This window comes from Mesoplodon bidens (genome assembly GCF_964165515.1).
Source record: "Mesoplodon bidens genome assembly, chromosome: 11".
NCBI lineage: Eukaryota > Metazoa > Chordata > Mammalia > Artiodactyla > Ziphiidae > Mesoplodon > Mesoplodon bidens.
The window spans coordinates 2,823,033-2,845,077 of record NC_138167.1 but is presented as its reverse complement, the minus strand read 5'-3'; the positions used below and the strand labels follow the sequence as shown (position 1 = coordinate 2,845,077).

Sequence of the window (22,045 nt, the reverse complement as noted above, 5' to 3'; positions counted from 1 at the left end):
AACAGAGAGCTGGTGAGTGGAGGTAACTTGCCCAGGGTTAGGTGATGTTAGGACTAAGGTCGGAGCCTAGGTCTCCCAGGCTCAGCAGTAAAGAACGGCAGAGGCAGCTGGGCGTAGTAGAAAACACAGCATAAGAGGTCAGAAGCCATGGGTTCAAGCTCTGCTTCTTCCACTTATGAGTTCTGTGACCTCAGAGAAGTCATTTATTCTTTCTTAGCCTCATTTTCCTAAACTATATGGAGACAATTAAAAATAACACATGCTTTACAACATTATGTGCGAATCAAAGAAAATTATATACAGCTAATGTGCAGAGAAAGCACTTGGCCAACTACAAATTACTTTATTTATTTATACTTTTTGGCTGCACAGCACAGCTTGTGGGACCTTAGTTTCCCCCTCCAGGGATCCAACCCACGCCCTCAGCAATGAAAGCGCGGAGTCATAACCACTGGACCACCGGGAAATCCCCTACAAATTACTTTATAAACACTAGTTACTGCTTTTCATATTAACTATCTGTTTATAGATTGAAAGATTAAAATCTGAATAAGTCAGACCAAAAAAACTCCCTCTCCATTCTGGTCCACTCTCAGCCGTTCCAGGCCTTGCACACAGCAAGTCTTCAATGAGTGAGTGTAGAACTGAATTACTCTTCAAGTTTTATCCACCTCAACCCTCTTCCTACCCTCACCCCACAACCCACAGCTCAGCTGCAACAGCCCTGCCAGGACCAGGCGGAGGGTAGGAAGCCAGTGTGAACCTCTGCCTCCCTGGCTGCATTCCTTAGCTAAATATAAATGATTTGTCCAGTCCATCGTTTGAAATTGTCCATAATACCTCTCCTCCCCTTCCCATTACTTAGGGTGACAAGCTGACTGCACATCTTTATAGCAGAACATACATACAAAACATTCTCTATGGCTATTTTCAGCAAAGAGAGGGAAGCTGGCTGGTATACAGGGATCAGAGCATGAGTCCTCAGTTTTCTCCACTAGTCCAGGAAAGCTTCCTGGAGGAGGAGACCTGAGTCACCCCAGGGAAGGGGACAGCTGCCTGTCAGAAGGGCATCCTGACATAATGAGTTTGGTTCTCCGAACCAAAGAAAGGTGAACTGCTGCGGTCTTATCCTTGTTTGGGGGATGGGGAGGAAAGATCTACCCAGCCCGGGGGATCCCATACTACCCCAGCGCTTCAAACCTCCCCAGACACTACAGGCATTTGGGAAAGAGGTTGAGAAGGGACCAGTATCTTTTTCAAAAACAGGCGATCCAAGACTCCAGTTCTGAAATACACGAGTACAAATACGGCTCTCAGTAAGGAGGCAGTTTCTTGTTTGGACTTTTTCTTTCTTTCTTTCTTTTTTTAACCACAACAAAGTTTTTTAAAGTCCCAAACTTGGATGCACAGATGGACTACATCTCGGACCTCGGGGCGTGCCAAAGCCCTGTCACTCTGAGTACCGATCTGCCAGCGGTGGCTCAAGGAGTGGTCGGGGTGCCGGGGGGCTGCAGTTAGTATCCCAGCCCTGCCCGAGCCCCCGGCCCTGCCTGGGGGCGCTGTATGGACCTCCCCCAGCCGGTCCACTGGCTCACACAGTCAGAAACCCTTGACAGCTCCGGGGCTCCCCCTTTCTGCTGCATCCTACAGACCCCCATCCCTTCGCCTGGGATTCCGCCGTCCACTCCCGCAGCCGCATTTCCAAAAGGTCTTCCTCGAAACCTCTCCCCTTGCAGACCCCTCTTCGCCCCGCTACCGGGCACCGCGCACACCGTCCCCTTCGGGCCTCCCGCCCCCTCACAGGGCGCTGACCCCACCCCTCCCTCAGCTCGCCCACTGCCGCCCCCGACACCCCTCCCAGGGGCGCCCCGGGCCGCTCGCCCCTCCGGGGACCGGGTCGGGGGCTTGCGGGCCCGCGGGCCCGCCTCCAGCCGGCCGGGGCCCGTAACCCCGCACGAACCCGAGCCTTCGGCTCGCGGCCCGCCGCCCCACCCTCCCCGGGCCGCACTCACCGAGTTCCCAGGAATGCGGGGTCCAGCTCTCTTCGCGCGCCGCCGCCGCCACAGCAGCAGCCAGCGGAAACAGGGGGCGGGGCCTGCCCTGGACCGCGAGGCCGCGGGGCGGGGCGAGGCCGCGGGGCGGGGCGAGGCCGCGGGGCGGGGCGAGGCCGCGGGGCGGGGCGAGGCCGCGGGGCGGGGCGAGGCCGCGGGGCGGGGCGAGGCCGCGGGGCGGGGCGAGGCCGCGGGGCGGGGCGAGGCCGCGGGGCGGGGCGAGGCCGCGGGGCGGGGCCGGGCCGGGAACTGGGAGGCTGTGGGGGCCTGATCCGCCGCGCGAGGGGTGGGGGCGGGGACTAAAGCCGGGAGATGGCGTGGGCACTGCGGGCGGGACATCGGGTAGGGAAGGGGTCTGCGAGGCTGAGGACGGGGACTGGGGCCGGGGGCCTCCAGCACCCCCTGGCCGGATCCCCAGTGTTGGAGCTGGAGGGACCCACGGGCAGGCCAGGGCCGTGCTGGGCGCGGGCGTCCCGGGCCAGATGTGGCTGCCCTCCGGAAGCCTTCCTCCCTCCCCGCCGCCTGGATCGGCCGCTCCTCCGGGGCGCTGGTACGACCCCTGCCCCTGCCCCAGGGGCTAGAGCCGCAGCAGGACCAGAGTGTCTGGGGTGGTCAGGGCCTGGGAGTTCGCACCCCTTCTCTCGGCGACCAGACACAGGCCCAAAGCCGTCCGGTCCCGGCCAGGGTCGCAGCCTTGCCTCTGTGGCCTCCCACCTGCCCGCACACCTAGGCAGGCCTTCCCTGGCTGTGTATTAGGGACCGCCTGCCCGGAGAGGCTGTTGGAGGACCCGCTGTCTACTTCCCTAGAGTAACGGCCTCCAAGTGCTGATAAAGGGCACCTGCGTCCGGAGGACCTGAACTGCAGTGGGACAAACTCAGGTTACGCATCTCCCGCCCAGGGCTTCCTATAGGCCTTCCTTTCTGGGCCTGGACTCTCTTCCAAAGTGACCACTGAACAGCCACCTCTCCTCTGCTTCATTACTGTCATGGAAATGTGTTCTGTGCTTCCCACCTGCACCATCCTGCACTAAGTATGATTTGAGACAAAGTTTTTTAACCTGACTAATCACCAGGGTCCCCTTGTCCTTTCCCAGTTGGATGGCAGTTTCTGCTTATCTCTTGGGTCCCCTCCTCTCATACACACACAATCTTGTTTTTGTCTATTAGACTTAACCCAATAACCCACCCCCTCTGACTCCCCTTTCTTTCCTTCCAACCCTTCTCCAATGCCCCCCATAAAGTCTTCCCAGGCTGACCCCCTCTACCCCCAAGCCCCATTCTCTCCAGTCACTGGGAGCCCTTACCATATGCAGCTAACCCTGCCCAGCTTCCAGAAGAGGAAAGTGAGACCCAGAGAAGGAAAGGGATTTGCTTGTGATGTCCGCTGTGGGAGTCATCTTACTGTAAAAACACTGGGAGGCAGCCTCACGTGGTAGGACAGGGCTTTGGAGCCAGCCAGACCTGGGACTGAACTCTGGCTCTGCCTCTTATGGGCTGTGACCTCTCCAGGCCTCAGTTTCCTCACCTGTGAAATGGGGTTTCATAATACCAATCCCACAGGGTTGATGGGATGGCCAAGATGACTGAGGCAAAAGCACAACATTTGATGCATGGTGGGTGCAAACATTAGCCTCTCCCTGCCCTTTAATGGGAGATAAGCAAAGCTGAAATAATAGGACAATGGAGCCTTAGGGTTGGAAGAAACCTTAGAAGAATCCCCTCAATAGAGTCACAGATGTAGAAAATAAACTTATGGTTACCAGGGAAAAAGGTGGGGGGAGAGGGATAAATTGGGAGATTGGGATTGACATATACACACTACTATATATAAAAAACATAATCAATAAGGACCTACCGTATAGCACAGGGAACTCTACTCAGTACTCTGTAATGACCTATATGGGAATAGAATCTAAAAAAGAGTGGATATATGTAAATGTATAACTGAATCACTTTGCTGTAGACCTGAAACTAACACAACACTGTAAATCAACTGTATTTCAAGAAAATTTTTTTAAAAAGAAGAAGAATCCCCTCAGCAATAACCCCGAAAGTGGCCACACAGCTCACCCTCCTTCGACACATCCAGAGATGGAGGGCTCTTGCCTCTGAAGGGGTTTACAGCTGGGAGAAAAGCCATAGAGGATAAGGAAGTATTCAACATAGAGCAGGGCAAGGTGCCTCGAGGTCTGTGGGGCAGACACATTCCCACCGTGTCCACCAAGGACAAGCTCAAACAAATGACCTGACAAGGAGGCAGGACACTCTTAGGGCAGAAAGACACCTGTGGGAGTTAAGATACGCCCCTAAGCACAATGTCACAGTTTACTGTACTGGGCTCCTTAGGAGTTTCTGTCCTGAGGATGCTGAAAATGATGAGGAAAACCTCCCATCGATGGAGTGTCCATGTCCAGGATCTTGGGGTACGTCCCATGTACTCCTCTTGTCCTGGCACCGTTATTAATGGCCCCCCTTTCACTCTCAAAAGATCTTGGTTTGGACAATAAATGACATGTCACATTAACTCTGGACAAGGGCAGCACTCCCAAGAGCTTCTTCCAACCCTGGACGTCAGCAATTCTGCTGGAATTTCTGGATCCCCAGAGACTTCAAGAGAGAGTGTGTTAGTTTATATCCCCTTGAAATCACCAAATCAAATCAAAAATGATAATAAGCAAAAAGTCAAGCTAAGGGACAGGCAGGACCTGCTGAATTGCGACACCTAGTGGGGAGACTTCGCACTGCTGGTGGCTGGGTTTGGGGGACACTCCATGTTTGGCCGTTGGTCTCTTCACGTCAGCTGGTAAAGCAAAGAACAACAGCTAACATTCGCCAAGTGCTGTGCGCCAGGCACGGTTCTAAGTCCTTCACGTGTTCTGATTCGTTGAATCCTCATAACAGCTCCATGATGTAGGGGCTGCCGCCATCCTTCCACTTTACAGAGGAGGAAAGTGAGGCTCAGAAGGGTTAGGTAATGTCCTCCAGGTCATTTAGCTAGGAAATGGGCACAGGACTGTCTCCTCATCCAGTTTCCATCAGGTAGATGCTACTTCAGAAGTACCTCCCATCTAAGATGACTTCAACCACCCCTCTGACATGGAGATGATACAAAGGGACAGTAAGAGGCAGAGTGTAGGGACTTCCCTGGTGGTCCAGTGGTTAAGACTTCGCCTTCCAATGCAGGGGGTGCAGGTTCGATCCCTGGTCAGGGAGCTAAGATCCCACATGCCTCAAGGCCAAAAAACCAAAACTTAAAACAGAAGCAACATTGTAAAAAATTCAATAAAGACTTAAAAAAAAAAAAAAAAAAGAGGCAGAGAGTACCAGGAGGTCTATTTCCACATCTACCAGGAAAGAGTGGTAGTTTCTGCATCTACCAGGGATTAAAATCAGGGCATTAAACCGGACAACAAGAAAACGTATAAACCATCCATTAAATGCACAGTGGAGCTGCTCATTTAAAGAAACACTTTCCAGCATGAAAAATGAAACATCTTCTTCCCTCCCCATCCCCTTCAACAACATTCGCTCATGAAATGTGAAGAGTGGTTACTGGTCACTGCAGCCTGCCAGCTGCCCCCAGGGGGCCCAAACCGAAACCTCCCAAAGTTCTTACAGTGAGGAAGGCAGAAGTGACCAAAGACTTTCTTCTGCTTCCTTTTCACGCTCTCTCTTGTAAAGAATGCAGATCATCCCCAGGGCACCTCCTTCCTTCAACTTCTTTCTCTTCCAAAGCTAAAGAGAGGCAGGGGTGGCAGGGCTGACGGAGCCTTAGAACACAGGCGTCTTGTATGAGCCTTTGTTAAGAAGGTTGCCAGGTGATATTTGGGGCATGCTTATTCTAACTGAAATATTCATCACTTATCTGAGATTTCGTTGTTTAACTGAGTGTCCTGTATTTTTAACTGCTGAATCTGGCAACACTACTTTGTTATTGATTGCCGCTGAAGCAGTTAGAAAACATAGACAGTCAGAGGTCTGCGAACTTCTTCTGTAAAGGGCCAGATACTAAATATTTTAGGCTTTGCAGGCCATACGGTCTCTGCTGCAAGTACCCAAATCTTCCACTGTAGTTCGAAACTCAGCCGTAGACAACACAGAGTGAGCGAGCGTGACTGTGTCCCACTAAAGCTTTATTTACAAAAACAGGCCTCAGGCCATAGTTTGCCAACCCTTGGACCAAATTAGGGCCTTCAGACTCCGGGCTATCTTCAGATGTGTAGTAGGGGTGAGAGTGGCTTGGATCCGAGTTCTCAGGCGTGAAAAACTGAAAGAGACTGACCAAAATCACTAGCGTAAAATATACACATAATTCGGAGTGGGTACACACACAGGCATGTGTGACCCAAGGTGGGTCGGTGCCTGCAGAAAGCATGCACTTCTAGAGCAGGGTTGGTCTGGAGCTGCCGAGGTTCTACGAAGTCTCGGTCAGCCCCTGTGCGAAGAAGTGCAGCTTCTCTGCTGGAATTCCTGGTGGTCAGCATGTACTCTGTAAAGACAGAAAGGCACAGGCAACACTGTGAAATCAGACAGAAGGTAGAGAGGCCAAGAAAAATAGATCACTCCTGCAGAAGGCCTTCAGGTGAGCTAAAGCTGTTTGCATTTGCCCACCTGATGTGGCGTACTGAGAAGCACATGGTAACTGTCCGCCAGTGTGTGTGTGTGCGTGTGTGTGTGTGTGTGTGTGTGCGCGTGCACGCATGCGCCACATGGACACCAGCTATCTGAACAGTGTGAGAAGCACCTGAGGGACTTGCTGGTTTGTTGGAATCAATAAATGTAACAGTAATAGCCATGCATTTGTATGGCCACATTTGTATCAATTTTCTTAATGATCTTCGAGTAGTTCTGTATGCTTTCCAAGGACAATTCCACGATTTAAAACCACACTTTAAATTCTGCCCTGCAGACCACAATCACATGTGAAAGGACTGTCCAGTTAAAAGCATTAAACCCAAACGTGAATTGGCCACAGCACAGGAAATGTAATGTGTCTGGGACAAGGGAGTTGTGGAGGTCACAGTGCAGGGTTAGGGCAAAGCATCACATAGGCAGCAGACTATGCTGGGTCACACGAAGGATTTTGACGTGCAGGTATGTCCGAAGATGAGTAAGTCATCATTGAAGCCTTTCAGACAGGATCAGATTTGCATTTTGAGACTTTCCCTCTGGCTGGAGGGGAGCAAGAGGCTTTAGCAGTGGTCTAGGCACGAGGTGAAGTTAGCTTGGTCCATTTGGTGGTGGTAACAAAGGAGGGATGTGGATAGACTTGAGAGAGACTTTGAGAGAGGCAGAAAGCGACATGCACAGAGTGGATCTGAAGGACTGGGGGCGGTGGTGGGGGGAAGCTGTCGAGAATGACTGTCAGGTTTCTGGCCAGCCTCACAGGACGGTGCCACGTGCCACAACTACTGAAGCCCACGCGCTTAGAGCCCGTGCTCCGCAACAAGAGAAGCCACCGCAGTGAGAAGCCCGCACACCACAATGAAGAGTAGCCCCCGCTTGCCGCAACTAGAGAAGAGCCCGCGCGCAGCAACAGAAGACCCAACTCAGCCAAAAATAAATAGATAGATAGATAAATAAATTTAAAAGTTTTTTTAAAAAGCTTACGGGGGAGATCCAGTTGAGACAAAGAGCTTGAATCTATGGGAAAGATAAGAGACCACAACTAGTAGCCGTTTCCATAGAAGGAGGGAAGGAATTATAGAAGTGAAGTATAGAAACTTGGTCTCTTCATTAGAAGCAAGTCACAGGTGCGTGCGTTCAAGGGGAGGCGTGAACACCAGGAGTCAGGGATTGGGGGACACCTTGGGGTCTGTCCTCCCAGAAGGGAAGGGGATTCGGGGTGTTGGCTGGGCATGGCTCTGCAGTGTGCTGGGTGGAGGTGGCAGCTGGGTGAAGGCAAAGTGGAGAGCACTGGAGGGCAAGGGTCTGGCTGGGGATGGATGGGGTACTGGGGAGAGGGGCTTAGACTTTGATGGAAATTGTGTTCTCTGCCTTCTTCCATCATACGGACTATGAAGAAATCTGCTTACCTACAAAAATATGTTGTGTCAAATAGGTTAACTTTGTTAAGTATGTATAGATTTTATTTCCTCCCAAAGGCTGACCTCCTTAAAAAGCAGATGGTTGAGGCGCACACACTGAGACAACCTGAGAGAGGAGTCTTGAAGATAACAGGGAGAAAGAAAATGACAGCCCATCTCCAGCATAAAAGGCCGAGGAGAGCCAGAAGGCAAAGGAGAAAGGAGAGCGTCCGAGCTGATGCTTTGAAATTGGAACCCAGCCTGGTGAATTCCATAAGGTTGCAAGAGATGAAATTGTGTGACTGTCAATAAAATGCCCAGAGGATGGCGGCTGATAAGACAGGAGGATCGTAAAAGTGAAGGGGGGCGCACCTGCAGCCCTAGCCAGGACGTCCAGGATCCAAGCTGATGTACATCCATGTGTGACATTAAAAAAATTCATTATATTATAATTAAAATATGTATAGCATGACATTAAAGAAGCAGCAGCAGCTGGTCGCTAAAAGCTGGTAATTTAAAGGGGGGAATCACATGAGAAGCTCTTACATTTAAAGCGCATTTTCTAAAGGACAGAGCAAGACTGGAGGTTATTGGACTCATCCATGTGAACTCATTTTCCGGCTCTCTCGCTGGAGTGGACTGGGAGTGGAGAGTCCTCCCTCTGTTCTCACACGGATAGCGTGATCTGCGCCACGAGTGCCCAGATATTGGTCACTTATAACATTCACCACTTAAAGAAACCAGGGCTCCCCGGAGAGCAGCAGGTTCCACGCCTCGGGGCAGAAAAGTCAAAGCAGGCCTAAGTCTGCTAGATGAGGCCAGAGCACAGCATTTCAAAGCACACGTGAGGTAGTGCGAAAAGGAAAAGGGACACAGCAAAACAAGGCAAAGCTGACGACCAGAAAGGAATCAAAACTTACAAACAGCCCGAGTCCCTAATGATACTGAATACAGATTGCACTAAAAAAAGGTGTATGTGAGTTCCCAAAAATGTCAACTATTCCAGCAATGTGCACGCCATAGCCAAGTGCTGGTTAATAATTAAGCTGTGAATTTCTTGTGCTTTTATCCAGGCAGTGAGACACCCAGGGATGAAGGAGGCACTGGGGTGTCTTTTTTTTTTTTAAATGAGGGTTTTAGGAATTTTGTTATTGTGGCAGGCAAAATTTGACTGCAAGAAGCCACTCCCACAGATAATTGCCAGGCTGGGTGACGTCCAGACCCCTCTCCCAGCCTCATCCAGTCTCCAGGTGGGAGAGTCTCTGTATCTGTAACAGTATGGCAGCTCCAAATACGGAGCTTATAACCCCAAAGTGTAAAGTGTATCCAAGTCCTAAACCTTCACTGTAGTCATCTCAGCACACCCGTGAGGCTGATTCTGCTTGTTTTGTTTAGATAGAGGCTTGAAAATAAATATAAATATGACACAAATATATGTTAAAACTTTTGTGATAGGTTTAAGGATGTGTGTAACAGTTAATTATTGTAACCATTAGGGTAATTTAATTTATATTTTATCTGGGTTTGGAGAGTAAGTTTAAAAATATAATTTATTTTTTGTTGCTGTTGGTTGGCTGTGCCGTGCAGCTTGCGGGATCTTAGTTCCCCAGCCAGGGGCTGAACCCACACCCTCGGCAGTGAAAGCGTGGAGTCTTAACCACTGGAGCACCAGGGTATTCCCTAAAAATATAATTTAAAATTTAAATTCTTTTTAAAAATTCACATAACATGAAATTAACCATTAACCATTTTAAAGTGAACAATTTTTACCTGCTGTTTACAGTGTTGGAAAAGTATAGAAGTATGTGATATATTCGACTTGTAATGCTAGTTTAATACTAAGGTGGATTAAGTGTGAAGGTTAAACACCTAAATAAATCTGATTAGATCTGTAAGTTGAGACATTACATTTCGTGAATAGTGTTTAAGTTCTTAGTGTTAAATGCTTAGTGTCTAAGACTTTGTTAGATTTATAAGTCTGCCTTGTTAGATATTTGAAGCCCTTAATTATAGTTTAAATAGTCTAAGCTAATTTAATTAATCCAGTTTGTGAGAGTAAATGTTTAGAGAATTTGTAAGGTAACTGAACATTAATGAAAGAAAAAGATATTTAACAAAAGAATTACTAGCTTTCTGAACCAAATAGCAAGATTTACAAGTTAAACTTAATAAGATCAGGCTTTAAATTTTACAACTTTAATCAATTAAAAAAAACTTAAAATATACAAATAACATGAAGTATTCTTTTCCATGCATAAAAGTTCCCCTCAGACATGAAAAACTCAATTGATAGTGACTTAGTAGTTTATAAACTAATACAAAGGTATAGAATGATATGTATTTGTTGAAATTTTGACAGTTGAAAATATTACGTCAAACGAAAAGGAAGCACCCTTTTTTGAAGTTAATTTTTAAGTTCTATTTTTATTGATATTATTTTATTTATAGTAACTAAATCAAACAATGATGAGTGTGTTGCTCAAATGCATACCTTTGCCAGGGGAGGAAGCCCATCACCTGCTCCACCTCCAAGAAGGAGGAATGGTCACAGATTGGTCCCAGTTTGGGGGCACAGCTTTTCTCTGCACCTGGTCAAAAAGCCTAGCCTGTTGCTTCTCACACTTTGCTGTGCATAGGAATCACCTGCAGATTCTGATTCCAGTAGGACGGGTGTGTGGGGTGAGAGTCCTTGGGTTCCGGGGATGCACGGGAACCACACTTTGAGCCAGAAAGGCATGCTTTCTCCATGTGAGCACATGTGGATATGGCTCTTTTCCGGGGTCCCAGTTACTAAAGGCCAACGCTGCTCCCTCAGCCGAATCGGCCACGCCTATCTCTCTGTGGATGGGACAAGCGGCCTTGCTGTCATACGGTAGCGGGAGAGGGGAGCCACTGTCTCCTCTAGGGAGACATGGAGGCAAATGCCCTCCGTTGCCCTTGACTCTTGCACTCCCCGATTCAGAGATCGTACCCTAGACTGTCTGGGTATGGCTGTGGTGGGAGAGGGGATAAACAGAACAGGAGGTCTGGCGCAGTTTTGTTTATTTGTCGTGTGATTCCCCCACTACCGTGTAAGCTCTCCCAGGACCTGGACTTTGATTCTATTCACTGCTGCATCCCCGGGAGACAGAACCGTGCCAGACACATCCTAGGTGCTCAGAAATTATTTACGGGATAAATGAGGCCTGTTTGGGTAGTAGGCGTTCAAGCCAACCCTTCTAGAATTCGACATTGGGGTCCAAGTCTCACCTGATAAAGACAGTGGTGGCTGACTGAGCTTCTTGCAGGCATCTCTCTCCCTCGAGGGGGAAGAACTGTGACCGAGAGAAGGATTTGGGTCTTCTTAGGCCCCTGGCCACAGCACTATCTGAAGGCCGCTTCCATCTCTGGCCCAGGCCAGGGGCAGGGCACTCCTCACTCAAGACCAAGAGAGGACACAGACCAGAGGCAGGAACAGAGCACAGGGTGAACGAGAAAACCCGAGGCCCAGAAAGCTACAAGGGGGATGTGATGAGTTGCCAAGTCCAAGGCAGCAGCAGCAAGTATCACAGCCAGGGACCACGGCCGGGGATCCAAGATCCAGTGAGATGCAGGGGGACCACGGCCGGGGATCCAAGATCCAGTGAGATGCAGGCGAAGCACGGCCGGGAATCCAAGATCCAGTGAGATGCAGGCGAAGCACGGCCGGGAATCCAAGAGTCAGTGAGATGCAGGGGAAGCACGGCCGGGGATCCAAGATCCAGTGAGATGCAGGGGAAGCACGGCCGGGGATCCAAGATCCAGTGAGATGCAGGGGAAGCACGGCCGGGGATCCAAGATCCAGTGAGATGCAGGGGAAGCACGGCCGGGGATCCAAGATCCAGTGAGATGCAGGGGAAGCACGGCCGGGGATCCAAGATCCAGTGAGAGGCAGGGGGACCACGGCCGGGGATCCAAGATCCAGTGAGATGCAGGGGGACCACGGCCGGGGATCCAAGATCCAGTGAGATGCAGGGGAAGCACGGCCGGGAATCCAAGATCCAGTGAGATGCAGGCGAGGGCAAGTGGGCCTGCGGTACATGGGGAGGGGCCGGGCCGCTCCCTGGAGCAGGCACGGGAGGCTCGCTTTAAGGTGCCTCCAGCAGTGGGGCTGGGGAGGGTCAGGGACTTCCCTGGTGGCGCAGTGGTTGAGAGTCCGCCTGCCGATGCAGGGGACACGGGTTCGTGCCCTGGTCCGGGAGGATCCCACATGCCGCGGAGCAGCTAAGCCCATGCGCCACAACTACTGAGCCTGCACTCTAGAGCCCAAGAGCCACAACTACCGAGCCCACGCGCCACAACTACTGAAGCCCACGCGCCTAGAGCCTGTGCTGCGCAACAGGAGAAGCCACTGCAATGAGAAGCCCGCGCACTGCAACGAAGAGTAGCCCCCGCTCGCCGCAACTAGAGAAAGCCCGTGCGTAGCAACCAAGACCCAACGCAGCCAAAAAAATCAATAAGTAAAATAAATTAATTAAAAAAAAAAGATTAAAGGGGGCCCTGTGTGGGAGGGACAGAACGGCCTTTCCCGGGGCTCTCGGTTTTCTAGGAGGCAGCGTGTGGTCTTACAAGTCCCAAGGCTGGCTTCAAGCTCCAGCTTGCACTTCCCTACGTACCCTCGAGCAAGTCACTTGAACGTCATCTCATCTTCGCAAACCCTTAGGAAGGTGCAAACCTATAATCAGCTTAAAGTCTGTATCTCCACAACAATCGCCAAGCGATCAGAGGCATACACGCGCCACAAAGGGTCTACATCAGGATCGGGGGGATTTAGAGAGAGAAATTGGAAAGAAGTCAGCAAAGTAATGACCGAAGAGGAAAAGCAGAAGGAGAGAATCGTGCCCAACTTCAAAAGTGCTGGGCTCGGCCTCTGGAAAGGAGGCTGCAAAGAGAAGCAGATCCCCTTTGATACCGAGAAAACATTTCCACAGTCAGAGGACGCTCAGCAGACTCTTGCTCTGAACGTCTGACTGCTACCCAAGTACTTCCAAAATGGGATTGCTCGCCTGCCAGCTGGCAAACACATTTCCCTCCAGTGTTGCTGGTTGTCTGATCTTTACTTCTCTAATTATCCGGCACAGTCTCTACCCCTGTGGAAATAGACACATTTTCCCTGAGAAGTGAGAAAGCTTTCGCTGCTGCCCTTGAAGGCCAGTGTCTCCCGGGGCCTTCGGGGCCAGCTCCCAGCTCTCTGCCCAACAGCAGGCAAGCTCTGGGGCAGAACCTCCTACACATTCATAACCCACTGTCCACCTACGGTCACCAGCACCGATGAGGGGCCAGAGAATCCAGGTCGAAGTACACGATCTGCGATGTAGTAACCAGGCGACATGAGTGATTCCTCTGAGCCTCAGTTCCTTCATCTAAGAAGAAACTGTCTACAGCATCACAGAGCAGCTGCAAACATCAAGCAAGACAGTGGGTGTGAAAGTGCTCTGGAAACTGAAAAGTGCTATAAAGAGTCAGGAGTGGGATTATTACTGTTGTTGTTGTTGTTACAGCTGTTCATGCTTCACTCTGTGTCTGTGTTTATCGCCAGATCCCATGATGTACTGATGAGAAATAAGTTTGGCTGCGAATTACAAAAAAAAAACAAACACAAAATACAAGTGACTTAAAGTGACTTAAAATCTGTCCAGAGCTATAATGGTGGTCCATGGAATCAAAGACCCAAGGGCCTTTTATCTCGTTGCCTTACCACGGGTAACTTCCATCCTTAAGGTCATCTCAGAGTCCAAAATGGCTGCAGGAAATCCAGCCATTACATCACACCCCAGTCAACTGAAAAGAAGGAGAGGTAAAGAAGAGCGTGCCCTCTCTCTATTAGGACACTTCTGGAAACTACAGCTCTGGTTCCCTGCATTGGTCAAACTTAGTCACAAAGCCACATCTAGCTGCAAGGGAGACTAGGAAATATGGCTTTTATTCTGAGTGACCATGTGCCCAGCTAAAAATGGGGGATCCTATTACTCAGGGCGTATCTGTCACAAGTAGTAATTTCTCTGTCTTCACCTTAATCTACACACCAGTAGCATTTCACCGCTGCCCTGGAAATGCTTTCTTCTCCACTACTGAGAAGAAAACCACTCTCTCCTGGTTTCCCCTCTCCTCTCCCCTTCAACTTTGGAAGGACTCGGGGCAGTCCCGGGGATACCTCCTCTCCTCCTAAGTGATCTCATCTAGTCTCAAGGACTTCAAATACCAATCCAGGCGCCAGAGAATCCTGGACAGAGCCCTGACCTCTCCCCGTCATTCCAGAATCACACGGGCAGCTGCTATGGAAGCCTCCACTCAGAGGTCTAACAGGGATCTCAACTCAGCTCTGATCTCCACCCACATACTTGCTCCTCCCCAAGCCTCTCCCACCACAGTCATCATGTGACTTGAGCCAGGAAACGTGGAGCTAATCTTGCTTCCTCACTTTCCCGCCCTCCCTGTACCCAAGCCTCAGGAAGTCATAGTGACGATCTTCAAAACCCATCTCAAGGTCACTGGCTTCCTTTCCTCTCCGTTACTAACCCGTGTCCAGAGCACCATCGTCTCCCTCCTTGACTCTGCAGTGACCTCCTAACTGGGTCTCCCGGCTGCCACTCACCCCTGCCCTCCTCTTTGTCCTCATCACATGACAGCCAGAGCGACATTTCAAATAAGTGAGTCAGGACAAAGGTGGTGGATTCAACACATACATCTATTTTGTTCCCTCTTGAAACCCTTCTAAGATGACCACATAAGGATTTTTTTAAAGCTATAAATCCTAAAGGACAAAGAGAACACAGGAGGATAGGAACAAAAATTCAGACAACAGAAGGATGGGTGCCGGCGGACTTAGCAGACCAAGAGAGGTGAACCTTACCCCAGAGACAGCCAGAAAGAAACATGGTTTCTACCAACGAACTCGCCAAGAGTCAAGAGCCGACGGCACCGGGCGTCTCTGGAAGCGGAGGTGGGGACAGGAGGGCTGCTCCAAGTCAGCTCAGAAAGAGGTGATGCTCCGAATCCTCTCCTGACTCCATATGCAGGAGGGGGGCGCCCCTCCCTACTCAGGCAGAAGCTGAGAGTTCTTTCCCTTGGAGAGGATGACACAGAGTGTCCCCAGGGTGGGGGACACCAGGTCCAGTGGAACACAAGAGCCCTGTGCAGAACAGGGGTTCCGTACTGAACACTGGGGTGGGGGGGCCCGGCCCTTTTCTCCCACTTGGTTCCCAGGATTCTGGTGGCCGGATTGTTTTCCACAGCAAGAAACTGGGGGAGCCCTTTCCATGGAATCTGACCCGGTCAGGAAGCCCTGCCCTAAAGAAATCTGCATTCTAACACGAGAGCCCTGCCAGGTGGCCATGGATGCAGCTGGCCTCCCAAACCTGCCCACCTGCTCTGAGTCTCCCATGAGCGTCAGTGCCAGTCTTAAGTAGAGACGGACGACCGATGGTGACCTTCTGAGCAAAGGCTCTGGCACAAATGACAAAGGCCAAAACAGACTCAGAGGAAACAGATCAGGCTGGGAGGAGAACCACATCCCAGAAACCACTGCTACCCGCAGGTCAAGCAATGAAGATGTGGCCCATGAGGTAGGGATGGGACGTTACCCCAGCTGCACCCCGGTCCCTCCTGCCCCTCTTCCCACCTCAGCGCCCTCTAAGTGGAGGCTCGCTTCCCTGGGTCGTCTCGTGGCTACTCATACTGTCACCTTGGAGAGGCCTCCGACGGCCACCCGCTCCGAGGAAGCCCCCCTCCCCCCGTCACTCCCTGACTCAGGAGTCCGGGAGCTTTTCCTGGGAAGGGCCACCGTAAGCCAAGTATGGTTTCTGCCGCCACCTCCCAGCCCTGCATCGTAGCTTGCAAGCTGCCACGGACCCCGGGTCACATTGACCATGACCTGTTCCAATGACACTCGATTTACCGACACTGGGACTTGAACTGCAGACCACTGTCACAGGTCACAGTGCTAGTCTCCTTTGGAGTTTTGCTCAACCATTTAAAAACATAAAAACCATTTCTAGCTCCCAGGCTCTACAAAAGCAGGCAGCGGGCCAGATATGGCCAAACCCCATTCTAAGACATCCTCCTGTTTTCCTTTCATCAAAGCGCTAACTGCTTCCTGCTATTTTCCTGCTTACTTACTTTTTCTTGTTGTTTACTATTCATCAGTCTCTGGGACCAGAACGGAAATTCCGTTGAGAGCAAAGACCTCTGCACACCCCTGGTCCCACCTGCCATGCTCACACTCAGAGCCGTGCCTGGCATACAGTCTGTGCTCAATAAATGCTCGCCGTGGGCCACACCAGCCGCCCTGCACCCGCGGGACAAGCTCTGGGGGACAGCTGAGCACTCCCGGCCCGGCTCGCCCCTCACCCCCTCCTTTCCCAGTCCTTCCCTCTCTCCATCCCACACCCTAAACCCCTCTGTGATGCCAGGGCTACCCACAAACCTGAGCGCCACGAAAAACCCACGGTCAGCGCTGTCCCTACAACTCCATGACCTGAGGGGAGGGGGTAGTGTCAGGTTGCTGGCAGCCACCACCTTTGGGATGAGACCGGTAGAGCAAGGCCCCCATGGGCACCACTCAGAGGGAGAGAGCCGGGGGGATGTGCCCTGGCTAAACAGGGACGCACAACGATCCCCTATGAACCCACAACCAGTAAGCATGGACGGAAGTGCTCAGTAGGGTTCACAAGCATCATAGCTTCTCAGCACCATGTGCTGGGACTCGTGGTGACAAAAGAGGAGCCATCTCTCACCCAGAGAAAAGGACTCCTCGATCCTTGGATGGGAGAATTCAGGCCCCCAAGGTGGAGACGGGGCCTCACACTCTCACCACTGCTGGCACCCGGTCCTTCAAGGTCACTCACGTCCCAGCTTGAACAGACTTACCAGCCACCACCTGCGGGTGACCTGGCTTCCTGGAGAGGAAGGGACCCCGGGAGGAGGGCAGGTGCTGACACACATGCCCTGGGTCCCAGGTCCCGGGAGCAGTGCTGCTCAGGTGAACTGGTAAAGTGGGTTTGGGCCCATCAGTCCACTGCAACTCACGGTTCTGATTCTGGCTAGCCAGTGCCGTGGGCCCACTCACTCCCGGGTCAAGGGCTAAAATCAAGTTCCTAGGAGGCCAAAGTAGGGAGGAGCCTCGCAGGAGGTGGGTGGCAACTGACTGGCTCGGATGGCAGCCAAGGCACGTCCTCCCAAGGGCTCGGACTGGCTGGAACGTCACCCCGAGTGCGGCCCCTTCTCCTGTTCTCTCGGGAGAGGCCGTCAGCTGGTGGGCGGCTCTGAGCTGTGGCTCCCCCTGGCCTGGTCCAGACTGAATGGCTCTGCAGCGGCTGCGGTTTTGTGCTCTATCAACAGCGCCTGGGACTCCTTCATTTCCATACAAAGAAATCACTCACAGAGGCCTTTGTGTGTGGAGCAGACTTTACTGAAGATGTGGAGACAAAGGGGGTTTACATAGCAAAATACAAAAAACTTAAAGTTGAATATCAGACATCCATGAGCTCAAAGACACGGTTTTCTCCCGCTGGGCTCCAGCCTTCCGCGAAGGTGCGGGCCCACTACACCCGTCCTGTCTCAGGAAGTAACACAAAAACCAAATTCTGGACAGTTTCTTATTCAGAGTGGCTTGGCCCTCCCTTTTGAGAGTTATTTTCTCAATGAAGAACACCTGCTCCCCTGTTTCTGACCCCAAAGTGAGGAGGAAAGTCTGCCCGACCAGGAGCCCCGAGGCCTCCTCTCTGCCTTTTGAGGGGCATCAGAGCAGAGCTTTTGTCTAACAATGAGTATGTGTGTGTGTGTATACGTCTCTGTGTGTGTCTACGTGGTGACTGCGTGTGTAGGTGTGTGGTATACGCATGTGTGTACGTGATGAGTGTATGAATGTGTAAGTATGTGTATGTGTATACACTGTGTGTAGGTATGTGTGGTGCATGTGTGTGTGTGTGTATACAGTGAGTAGGTATGTGGTGAGTGCATGTGTGTACGTGTATATAGTGCGTAGGGGTGTGTGTGTCTAAGTGTGTGTGTGTGTGTGTGTGTATGCAGCGTGAGTGCTGTGTGAACACGTGAGCGTCCGTGGCCGGGGTGGGACGGTCCTCTTCGCTCAACTCGCTGCCCCACTGCACCCCGCAGGCCAGGTGTGGGCCACTCCCCTCACAGGTGTAGCCCCTCCCCTCACAGGTGTGAACCCCTCCCCTCACAGGTGTGGACCCGCCCCTCACAGGTGCGGTTACCTTCTTTCCCCCCACAGTCAGCTCACTTTATTCCCATTTCACACACAAGGTTACAAATGTCCCCGGAGGGTAAGTCACTCGCCCAAGGTCACACGACTTGTAAGAAGCCAACTCGGCCCTGGAGCAGCCTGGCTCCGGGGCTTCCGTTCTCAAGAACAACTTATCCAGAGTTACCTTCTCGTTTCCTGTCTTGACCGACACGGCAGTTATGTCAGAAAGGGTCAAACGCAGTGACCTCTGGGATGACGGGGAAAATCAAGCCCGCTCCCGCTCCAGCTCGAGTCCCTCCTCCAGACAGGTGTAGCCCAGGTGTGCACTGGTGGCCCGGTCCCTGTGGGGCTCCCTGCTGTCGCCACCCCTGCTAACAAGGGACACCCGGGCCCCGCTCCACCCCACTGCCCTCCGAGCCCCGTGGGCGGGCCAGGGAGCAGGGCCCCCAAGCTCGCACACACAGTCCCGCGCTCCCCAGTCCGGCTTCAGTCCCAGAAGGGCAAGGCCGCGTCACACGTGCCTCCCAAACTCCTGCCGCATCCAGAAGGTCACCCCACCCTATGGAAGGTCATTGGTGGTCACTGGGGCACTGTCTGCTGGGCCATTGGACCCCACGGGTCAGGCACCCATCCTGTTTCCACGTCCCTGCCTGCTGACTCCTGATGACGTCAGCAGAGTCCTATCCGGCAGGCTCGGGGACATGCACTCCTCACCCCCTCCCAGGCCCAAAAGGCACGGGTCACACACCTTGCACACGGGCACCCTTCAAATGTTCATCAGGCACCTGCTGTGTTCCAGATGTGGGTTCAGATTACAGAAAGTGAGAGCAAGGCAGGTACAGTCTCCCCACCCAGATGCTGGGTCCAGGGGGCGAGGCTGACTCGGAAACAGGACGCGCACTGCTCTGTGGTCCACGGCCACCCCGTGCTGCTTCCCACAAGTCAGACCTGACAGTCTTACTCCCTTGCTTAAAATACTTCCAGGACCTCCCATCACACGGAGAAAAAGCTAAAGCCCTTCCTGATCGCGGGGGCAGGACCTGGGCCGGATCTGAGCCTGCGTCTCTGGGTTCCTGATGTGGCTTTCCTCGCTGTCCCCGGGACACGCGTCACGCCCGCCCCCCAGGCCTCGGCCTCGGCGCCCTCTCCTCCTGTCGGCACCCGTCAGTCTGCACGTCCTTCACCCGCTCACTTTGTCTTCCCTCCTCAGTAAAACGCAAGCTCCCAGGGACCCCGTCTGTCTCGGCCATCAGTACGTCCCGCGCCTGGCACGAAGCAGAAGTTAAATAAACGTGTGTTAAGCGAGTGAATAAATGCATTCAGACTCCAAGCAAGTTAGCCGGCCTCTCCAGACCCCACTTTCCTCATCTTTAAAATGGGGAGAGCACAGCACCCCGGGTGAGGATGGAAGAGGTGACACAGGCCCTGTGTCCAGGGACGCGTGGCAGGTGCCCTGACGGGTTGTGAATGGAACGCTTTCGCCACGCCAGGACAGGAGCGACCGGCCCTTCTGCGGGAGAAGACGTGGCTCCACGCTGGCTCTTGAAGAATGAGTGACAGTTCTTCAGGGCCTGCTAGCCAGGGGACATGCGGTGCCAGGGCCGAAAGGCGGGGAGGGGCGCAGGGGGGTGTCAGATGAGGCTGCAGGAGAGGCGGGGCCAGGTCGGGTCTCCCATTTGCGGGCCCCGAGGGTCGTGGTCTGCACGACACCGCGGGGAGAGGCGCCTGCATCTGTGTTCTCCGTGGCTGACCAGTGTGGACTTTCCAGCTCTAAGTAGGTTACTGTCCCTTAGGCCACTGAGGTCAGTTCCTAAAGAGAAGGGAAGACTCACAGCCAACACGTGGCCCCGACAGCTGCACTGGCAGCCCTCACCCACAGTGCAAAACGAGGGGCCTAGTTTGTGCATCCGTTCCAGGGCCCAGAGGCTGCTCACACACGCTTCTCAAGCCCTTGCTGGAAGGTTCAGTCGTGCTGGGAGGGCAGGCGTCACGAGCTCCCCTTATTCTGACAGCCCCGGAAACAGGGGCTGGGATGGAGGAGGGTGGGAGAGCCTTACCAGACACTAACCAGAGCAGGACGTGTGAGTGCTTCTCAGGGACCCCAAGGCCCCCTCCACATCACATCATCCATAAGGGAGAGCTGGGTCCCCGCACGCAGGAGGGTCACACAACTTGGCATGGAGCCTAGCAGCCGTCCACAGGCTGCTTATCTAGACATTGCCCCTCTTTCAAGGGGCAGCCCCTCTCAATTTCCCCCTCTTCCCCGAACCTTCCACACCCTGCCCCCTCCCACCTCTGAACTCCAGTTGCTCTGAGGACTGCTCACCCCACTTAAGAGTTTTCCAAGCTGACTTCTCAGATTGCAAGGAGTCAGATGCTATGAATAATAACACACATGTATCGAACACGCTAGTGTGCTCGGCACCGTGCTAGGCACTCTGCATACACGAGGTAGGTACTGTTGTTATACCCATTTTACAGACGGGGAAACTGAGGCACAGTGAAATTAGGTAACTTGCCCCAAGGCCACACAGCTAGTCTGTAGCTGAGCACCAGGATTCCAAACCTAGCAGCCTGACTCCAGAGCCCGTGCTCCTAACCGCTCCGTAACACCTCCTCAACGTCGTCTTACTCGCTTCTTATCCCCATACATCTCCCTGAGTGCTGGGCACACACAACACCTGCAGGTTGAATCTTGTTCCCCTTCGGCTCCAGGCTCCTGGAATTGTGGTTCCCCACTAGAGAAGGTGATACCAAATGGCCGCTAGATGGCAGCAAAGAGCCGGGCCCTGAGCGCCCCGAGGGCAGGGATAAGGGGATAATGATGTTTGCTGTATTTAGTGCATCTTGCACCAGGCCCTTTACCGACAGGATCTTTCCTCTTCACTGAGCCTGTCCCCCTTTACAGGGAGGAAGGACACTCACGCTGACACAGCCCGGGCAGCGGGGAACACGAGGACTGGGGCCAGTTCCCAGGAGAAACAGACCAGGGAAATCCCTCGGCGGGTCCCCTGCAGGCGCAGGGGGGAGAGGGCACAGAACCTGACCTTTAGGTAGGGAGTGGACTTAGGGAGGGCGTGGATGGCCTGGGCTGCTCCAAGGCGGCACCCGGCAGGCTTCTTGGCTGGGAGGGGTTTGCGGTGAGACTCATAGACCTTCCAGACTGCGTGGTCTCAGAAACCACTGGTCCACCGCAGACCTCTCACCAACCGTCTTGGCCTTCACCACCACAGAGGAGGCCGCGTGACTCCGGCCTCACCGCCCACACTCAAAAGCTGGCTGCACCACTGCACTCCCACCCTCGCTGTCTCGGGCTCCCCTGACCTGGGACCCACCCCCGCAGGCAGCCAGCGTGGCCACGGAGCCCATGCCTGGAGACGGATGAAAACTACCTAAAGAGCTCTGACTGCGTTCACTTCCAACCTCCCGAGAGTTCAGTCACCTCCACACCTGAAACCGCACCCCCACCCCGGGACTGGGCCGGGCCTCCCTGTCGGCTGTCCTGGGGCAGCAGCAGCAGCAGAGGTGGTCAGGGCAGATGCATCCATCACTCCCAGGTGGCCGAGGTGCCCACACAGGACGCACAGGCCGAGGACCCACGCCCGCCCTCAGGCCTCCCAGCGTGGCCGGCAGCGGGGGGCGCAGCGGCTCCAGTGCAGCGCAGGGGCTGTCCCATCTTGAGCTTCAGCATCTGGACGTTCCTGGCTGAGTCCACTGGGGCCTTGACTTCAGGACCGCACCCC

The 22,045-nt window shown here is 53.1% G+C and overlaps 1 protein-coding gene across 1 annotated transcript in view; it reads right to left on the bottom strand.

Annotated features, from left to right (window-relative positions):
• The window catches only part of TSPAN9 (tetraspanin 9), a 183,055-nt gene extending 180,967 nt beyond the window's left edge, over positions 1–2,088 (bottom strand). Inside the window, exon 1 of the mRNA XM_081248817.1 lies at positions 2,013–2,088. The gene's annotated coding sequence lies outside the window, so the exon portion shown is untranslated. The remainder of the gene's footprint in view (positions 1–2,012) is intronic.
• Between the last annotated feature and the right edge of the window lie 19,957 nt (positions 2,089–22,045).